General features: G+C 38.7%; 1 pseudogene; it reads right to left on the bottom strand.

Annotated features, from left to right (window-relative positions):
- Positions 1–8,063, bottom strand: part of LOC102489854 (transcription initiation factor TFIID subunit 7-like) — a 15,363-nt pseudogene extending 7,300 nt beyond the window's left edge.
- Positions 8,064–8,718: the final 655 nt, after the last annotated feature.

Below are 8,718 nucleotides of genomic sequence, written 5' to 3'. Positions count from 1 at the left end.
TTGCTGAATGGATGAATGTGTGATGTGAAAGAGGCAGAGGAGTTAAGAATGATACCAATGAAAAGCTAGAACTGCCACTAACTTCAATGGTTAATACTACGGTAGAAGCAGACTTGTCAGAAGCTCAGTTTAGGATATGTTATTTAAGGAATACCTATCATAAATCATGTAGTTATGAGTTGGTGGTTTTTTTGTTTGTTTGTTTTAGAGGTTTTTTGCTATAGGGCGTGTGTGCTCGACAGACAGAGAGAGAGAGAGAGACAGAAAGTGAGAAATCACCCCCCGGGGAGATGGCCATGCCACAATCCCTTCTCCTCCATTCACCTCTCAGGATCTTGGGCACGTACACACACGCGCCCGGCTTGAGTTTTAAGCCACCGGGTCCCAGATGCAAACCGTGGTCAACTACATGGGAGTCCAGCGACATAGCCATTATGCTAACTGCTGGTCCCTTGATGTTTGTTAAGTATGGAAGTTAGGGACCAGGAAAGGTGCCATAGATATGGGAACTAACAGAATATAAATAGTATTCAAACCAATGAAATTAGAGCAGATCATCTAGCAAACAAGTGTAGATAGAGTAGAAAAACAAAGACTGGGCCTTGGAGCACTCTGACATGTACAGGTCAGGAGTAAAGGGGTAATTTAGTAAGAAGAGTAAGATGCAAGAAGAAAGATAGAAGAAAATGAATCAGCTGTGCTGTAAGCTGGGTGGGGTAACTGCATCAAAGAGGAGTGATTAACTGTGGCAAGAGCTACTACATCAAGCTGACAAATGACAATTGTCCATTGTCTTCAGCAACATGGACTTTATGAAGACCTTGATAGGGGAATTTTGAAGTAGGGTAAGAATAAATAGTTTACAGAAGTGAATTCCAGAATTTGCTGAGAAAAATTGAAGATATAGAATATAAATGATTCTTTTAAGGTCTTTTGCTTCAATGAATAGGAGAGAAATGTAATCTTAACTGAAAGAGGAAGAATTTAAAGGGAAGCTTTTCTTGAAATGGGAGATTTTATAAGTTTGTATGCTTAGGAGAATGTGCCACAGAAAAGAAAAGAATAGGTCCCAAGTGCTATCTTAGAGAAGGTAAGAAAGAATGAGATGTAATTTATAAGAGAAGGAATTGACCTTGACTAGGAGCGAGGACATACATAGAAAATAAGTTCCCAGTTGAAGGCAGGGGGGTAGATGTAACAATAGGAGTTTGTAGAATTTTTCTTCTGATTGCTTCAATTTTTTTATTGAAAAAGAAACCAAGATCATAACTAAAAACAAAGATGGAGAAAGGTATGCTGGAGGTTTGCGGATAAAGAAAAATGAATGAGAGAGTCATACAGAAGCAGAATTGTTCCAACCCCAAGCTGTGGGTAATGTATGGAAGACCACCAAATGTCTTCCATCAAAATTATTCTCTCCTTCATCCTCTACTCTAGTTCTCCAATTTTTAAGCTCAACACATTATCTTGTGGCACACCATGGATTCTTTGAAGCTTAAGTAGGGCTCTTTGCCTAAGTTTAGCCAATGAGGATTAAGCAGAAGTGTTGGTTGTAATTTCTGGGAAATTTTCTGATTAAAGAATGATAGTAGTGCCGTTTTCACTTGCTGTCTCCTCCCCCTTTTTCTTCTTGTTTTCTGTTGCTTGGATTGCAGATGTCATGCCTGGCAGTTGAGTATCATAATTTGACCACAAACTGATAAGTTTAGGTTTCTTAGAAATCAGAGCTGTAGGCAGATGTCATGGCTAATTTATATTTCTGGGGAGTGAGATTAAAAGGAAATGAGAAAGTGAGGCAATAGGAGGAAAAGCAAACATAAAATGGTTTGTTTCTGATCTATCTATTGTTTTCCAATAAGAAAACAATTGATACCATAATCATGGAGCATCTGTAAAAAGCAAGACAGGAGCAATTTCTCAGCAAATTTCTGGCTATATACTTTCTCTCATTGGCAGACTTCTGACCATGTGACCACGTGACACTCTCACTGAGTGTTTAGTCTTTCTCATGTCTGGGTTGCTGGGCCAGCAGTTGGCATGGTGGTTAAGATGCTAGACACTCCCACATGGCTGACCGTGGTTTGAGTCTTGGATCGGCCCCTTCAGGTGGGCTCTGGGGTGTCTGCTTCCCTGAGCATAGTGGAGACCCTGCCTGTGTGAGGCCCTTATCCTCAGAGGAGGCAGAAACAAGCAATAGTGAATGAAGATAAGACCAGTAGTGGAGACCAAGGATCTGCCATTGCGGGAACTTTGTGACTTGTTGCCAGGCCTGCTGTGGCCAGAAACCAAGGCATAGAGCAGTGACCTCTAACTTTAACTTTGTTGCTTTCACCTTGGGAGGTCACAGGGAAGCTACATGAGGGTTTTTTTTTTGGGGGGGGGCGGTCATAAGTGTGTATGCTTATTGGACAAAGACAGAGAGAGAGAGAGAGAGAAGTAAGAAATCACCTCCCATTGAGGAATGACCATGCCACAATCCACTATCTTCATTTTCCTCTCAGGATTTGAGCACACACAAATACATGCCCAGCGTGATTCTCAAGCCACTGGGCTTAAGACTTGAACCACACAGTTGGTCTTGTGAGATCCAGCTACCCTAACCTCCACACCATCTGCTGGTTTCCATTTCTTTGTCTGTTTCAAGAGAAATTGTTTGGATAAGTCAAAATGATTGGCGATTATATTCAGTATCATTTTTGTTACCTGTGACTCAAGACCAGGCACTTGCTAAATCTAATTCTTCTGGTTTGAATATTTATCTTACAGTGTATTACTAACGAGTACTTCAGAACACACCCACAGGATAAATATGAGTCTATCTTCTTGATTCTAAACGTGGAATAGTCTTACTGTAACGTAGCCTGTTTGACAGATACCAAATGGTGCAAGCTTTTAAAGCAAAGTGCCGTGACGCTCAGAGAGGACACAGTATGCTATTGATGAAATCGACGTCAACTTTGTTGTCAAATAAGATAAAGTGCTTTTAAAATGTTCTGTTTTGTAATTAAGTAAAATTCGTAACATGAAAAGCCCTGCTCGCTCTATCTGTATTCACTCTTTGACCCATTCCGAAGGCTCTAAGTAACTCACTAAACCAGCTGATTATAAAATGGCTCAAGGCTGAAGGGGTCAGGAGGCAGTCTCAGTTTTCTTTGTAAAAAATAGTAGGTGCCAAATGAGTGGTGAAGAGAGTAAGAGGAATGGCTGGAGTCACCCAGGGCTGGGCAGAGAAGAAAGAGTCGAGTAGGGCTTGAACTGGGCCTTGAAGAAAGGACACATGTCAGATAAGGTGGCAGCCTGATAACAGTTTGACAGAACTATTTTAAATCACTTCAGTAGGAAGAAGGCGAAATCAATTAATCTGGCTCATGTGGTTTGGATACTAAAAGCTGATATCCTGTCAGTGTAGCCGGAGGCTCCCTTGAGAGACATTTTGGCTCTTGGGGAAGTGCTATTGTTGACCTTATCACCCGTAACATTGAAAGGCTTAGAACAAAACTACCCGGAATAAAAGTGAAAAGCTAACCAAGAGATGTACAGGTCAGCACATTGCAAGTTTTTGCTACTCTTATGAATTGAATGTTACTATAATGTAGATAATGAATTCTTGCTGCTTTAGTTAGGACTAAATTTGATCACAAATGACAAGAAAGTCAGCACAAAAGTGGGTTAGACACAATACAAGTTAATTTTTTTGTCACATGACTGTCCAGAGGTGGGGACCAGGGCTCATTTGTATATTAGGGTCCTTGTTGTTAGGGCGGTAGGTTCCTCTGTTTTTCTGCTTTGCTATGAGTATTCTCTACACCCAAGGATTTCATGGACCTGCATAATTGTTCTAACTTAGACTTAAAAATTATTCCAGACAATAGGAAAGAGCAGAAAAGGGATGGGCCATTTTAAAGACATTTCCGATAAATGTGTGCTATATCTGCTTACATACCATCTTCCAAAACGTAGTCATCTGAAAGTGCAGTTTTTTGTTTGATGTTGCTAAGTGCCCAGTTGAAATGTGGGATTGCTAATACTGAGGAAGAAAGGAACACAACTTTGGGGAACAGCCAGCAGCCTCTGTCATTGTCTTCTGAGCCATTGGCATTTAGTTTTCCAAGTCATTTTATAATTTTGAACAATATATTTGCATTGTAAGTTAAAAATTTTAAGCTGATATTACAATTTAGTTTTATTCTTTTTGTCCCCTTCATACAAACTTACAATGAACAATTAAGGTGATAATTTCATATAGATTATTTATATTAGTTTCTTCCGTGAGTCTAACAATCATGGATTTTCCACTCTTTCAACAATAATCCCTCATTGTGATTTTCAATTATGTTTACCAGTGAGTATATGAAATTTATTTACTTAGTGAGAATGCTGAGTCAGTTTCCAAATTACTGCTTTCTATTTTAAAGATGAATTTGCATACTCCGTGAACACCTGTATTTGTGAGCCAGGCTAGAGGAAGAAGATGGGTAAGACATACTCCCCACCTCAATATTCTATTTAGTCCAATCAGCCTGGGATGGTGGCAGGTGCTGGGTGCCAGGCGCCAGGCACTGTATTCAGAGATGAGTAGAACAAATCTTCTGTCTTGAAGGAGATCTCCAATGATGAGGGAGGCAGCTGCAAATAAATTCATACAGTTCTGCATGGTAACCTTTGGTACAAAGTAGTATTGATGGACATGGAGTTGAAAATCAAATGGAAGAAATGATCCATTATACAGATAACTATAACTTATTAAATATTGTAATCAAGTTATATGCTAAAAGAGTCAATATTTTAAAAATATAGACTTTTTTATTCTCTTTTTAAAGAATTGTTGGTCTTATTGCCAGTGGGCACATGTGCTGGTGAGAGAGAAGAGCAAAATCATCTCCCCTTCCCCCCAGTGTGGTATGGCCATCTCATAGTACCTTTTCCTCTATATCGTTATCTCATCAGGATTTTGGTCATCATGTACACGTGCCCAGTGTGTTTTCCCAGCCACTAGGGTTGGGATTCAAACTTTGGCCATGTGTGATCTAACTCCTTATGTACAAATACACTAGGGGGCTGACCTCTAGAACATAAACTTTCTTATTAAGAAGAGTAGAATTAGTTCTGACTCTCCTCAGCTCTCGTTTTGCTATCTGGAAGTGTGACCATCTGTTTTTTTTTTTTTTCTTTCCCTTCCTTTTAATTCTCTCTCTCCACTTCTACATATATCAGCACTTCAATACATTTTTAAAGACTTGTTCTCCAGCTTTCAACTGTGGGAGGAGATGAGCTTGACTGACATGTGACACAGACTTTGTCAGGGAAGCCCGTCTTCCTGTCTACTGAGACTGGTGGGGAAATGGGCACATTGCCAAAACCAGGCCAATGAGACTTAAAAGAACTTTCATTGCACAATGTACAAGGAGAAGCCATTTTTGTTTTTCTGCTAAACTAAGAGGCTTGAAGGAGGCAAATCTGAATTTGGTGGGTGGTTACGTTCTGAAGAGAAGTTGCCTGACAGGAAATGTGAACCAGAGCAACAGGATGAGGAGAGTCAGAACCTGAATTGAAGCATGAGGATCAGGCCACACTTAAAGACAGTTCCAGACTGTATTTTCATTTTCATCTAACAGGAAACTATTTTAGGAGGTTTAAGCCAGTGTAAATTGGGTTTCTCCATTTGCATACAAAAGCATTCTGAGGAATATACAGAGAAGTTGAGAATCTAGTGAGTAAAGTGGCTAGCACCTGAAATTGTGTTCATAACTCTTCCTATTCTGTCACCTTCTACATAAGGATTTCCTCATCATTGTTCTTGTAAACAGGCTTTCCTATAAAACTAATGATTCTATGAGAAACAGCTTGTCTAGGAGCATTGCTAATTATATCAGTCTCTTGGAGCTTCATTTTATTATAAAATCTCTAAGAAACCTTTCAGTAAGCACCTAGGAAGGGTGTTTAAGCCTCTTGTTTTCCAATTTTATCTACTCACAGATACCATTTTTCCTCAAGCATCTCTATTTTGAAGGATATCGTTTCTTAACATTCTGCTCTGTAATTTTCTTTGCAGAAGTTTCTAGGTGACAGGTCAGTGATAATATTTAAGAGCTTTGTGGCCTTGGCGTTAGGTTCCTGGATTGAAAAAAAATGGAAAAGAAATATTTCATAATCACCTAGACAACCTCTTTCTTCATAAAGCCTAAGCCTTGTTAATGTATTTTGGTGAACTTTGAGAATGAATGTCATAGCTGTTCAGATTGTGACATATTAAAGATGACTATTATTCTAGATAATGAACATGGTGTGACACAAAGTCAGCTGGAAAGGTGAAGTTCATCACGAAATTGTCTGAAAGATCCCAGTCAACTTTGACTTAGCTCTAATACCAAGTGCCAAGGCACATTTTGAAAATTGCATAATGTCTTTCATTCTCATTGGAGCAATACCATATTTTGAAAGTATTTAATATTATTTTCAGTTCTTCTCACCATGAGGCTGATATATAGCAGGTAGTAAGCAATATTGGAATTAGAACATTTATTCTCATTTATATTCTTTTTCAGTTATTTCATAAATATATAGTGTTTCAAAAGGAAAAATACATAGTATTTATAATCAACTGTACCAAGAACCGTAATACTTTAGCTCTTTTATTTGATAGTGAATTATATAAGAAATTTCAAATATGAAATTTGCAAGGAAAATGATGATAAGACTACAGCTAATGCAGTATGTTTTTATAGTTCAATTATTTAAAATATCTGATCAAACCCTTTTGAATCGGAGATGTCTGTATTAAATTATCAATTAACAAATTCTTTTGGAAGCTGTAGGAGTTTCCAGTTTCAATTTCCAGAACCTGAATATGATATTCATCTTCTTTCATTCTTTCTCCTGATTGTTGAGACCTCTCTTGACCCCACTAGTTAAAAGGGAAGTGTCTTTCATGTGGTATTGTCAGTTCTCTTAGCTTTATTTTTTTATATTATTTATGTGATTGCCAGAAGGCACATCCATTCACCAGAGAAAGACAGAGGGAGAGGGGACATATACCCAGTGGGGCACAGTCATGCTGAGATCCTTTCTCCTCTATTTCCATCCTGCTGGGATCTGGGGTAGGCATGCATAGGCATCTGGTGTATTTTTGAAGCCACTGGGATGAGGATTTGAACACCAGTTGACCAGGTGAATCTGACTTCTCTAACCACTAAAGTATGAGGATGACCCATTCAGCTCTATTTTCATTCAAAAGGCACGTGCCATTCTACTATATGTTTACTTAAATAGCTTACTTGTTCATTTTTATTATTATTTTTGTCTGGAGTTTAAACATATCAAAGACTTAGATGTTTGTTTTCTTTACTCTTTTATCCCAGCTGCCTAGAACAGTGCCTGCTCATAGTAAGGTTTAAGAAATAAGTGGTGCATAGATAAAAAAATAAACAGAGTACCATATACATCCCTGTTCAATATTTTGGTCCTCAGAATTTCTTTTTTTACTTAAGGGTTTTGCCATCAGGCACATGTGCTCAGCAGAGAGAGACAGAGACAGTGAGAGGGAAAGTGAGAAATTACCCCCCCCCCCCAGGGAGAATGGCCAGATCACAATTCCTTCTTGCTCATTCTCCTTTTGGGTTTTTGGGCACACATGCACATGTTCCAGCATGAATTTCAAGTCGCCAGGTCTGGGCTCGAACTGCAGTCAGCCTTGTGTAAGTCTAGTTTCTTAACCCTATGCCACTTGCTGGCCCTGGTTCTCAAAAGATTTAGAATCACCTGCCACAAATATTGCCTTCTGATTCAATCATACTGTGCTTATAGAATATTATCATTTATATAATATTAAATCTCATACAAAGTTCCACTGGAATTTCTTTAGAATGCCTAAAATCAAACCATTAGTAATCTTCTTTTTTCCCTTCCTCTTTTTTATCCTCAGTCTTCATTTTGTTGTAACTAAGTGACCTTCTCGGGGGTCACTGGAGCATTGTCCTGTAAAACTAAAATACATTTGGGAAAAGTAATACCTTCCATACCTGACATCTTAAGGAGATTACCATCATCACTCTGATTATCGTCATTCCCCCCAAATTCCTGGAATCACATTCTAAATAGGCTCCTTGATCCCACTTTCCTCCATCTATAATCTCTTAGCACAAGGCTAGATAAATCCTTCAAAAATACAACAAACCGTGGGTCTTTTGTGCTCAAAACATTCTAAGACTAGTCATTTCTCTCATTTTAAAAGCCTGAGTCTGTGCTCCGGTCTACAGTCCTCTGTGACTGGGCCACCTGTCACCTCTGACTTCATCCCCTACCCTGTTTCTGCTTGTTCAATGTGACCCTCTTACTGTCCTCTTAACACATCTTAGGATGGCATACCCTCTGTTCTTTTCCTGATCTTCACTCAGACACCTTCATGACTCTTTGTGAAGAGCTTCCATCTGCCACTGTCAAAGAACTTTTCCCTGCTCTTCTTCCTGATCCTTTCCATAGCACTTGTTGATTTCTTTATAAAATTTACATTAAATTTAAAATTTACATTTTATTACTGTACATCTTTATGATGTGCAAAATGGTTTTTCCCAGCATGAATACAGTGCATATTAGTCAAGTCAACGACATTACCATATACATTATCATCAGCGGATAACTTTTTGTTTTTGTGTCTTTTAAATATGTTGTTTATTTTTTCCCTGATTCCCTCCTTCCCACCATTATCCACCCCCCATAACC

The sequence above is a fragment of the Tupaia chinensis genome, unplaced genomic scaffold (assembly GCF_000334495.1).
Source record: "Tupaia chinensis unplaced genomic scaffold, TupChi_1.0 Scaffold139833_1, whole genome shotgun sequence".
Classification (NCBI taxonomy): Eukaryota; Metazoa; Chordata; class Mammalia; order Scandentia; family Tupaiidae; genus Tupaia; species Tupaia belangeri.
This window is presented reverse-complemented; position numbering and strand designations above follow the sequence as displayed.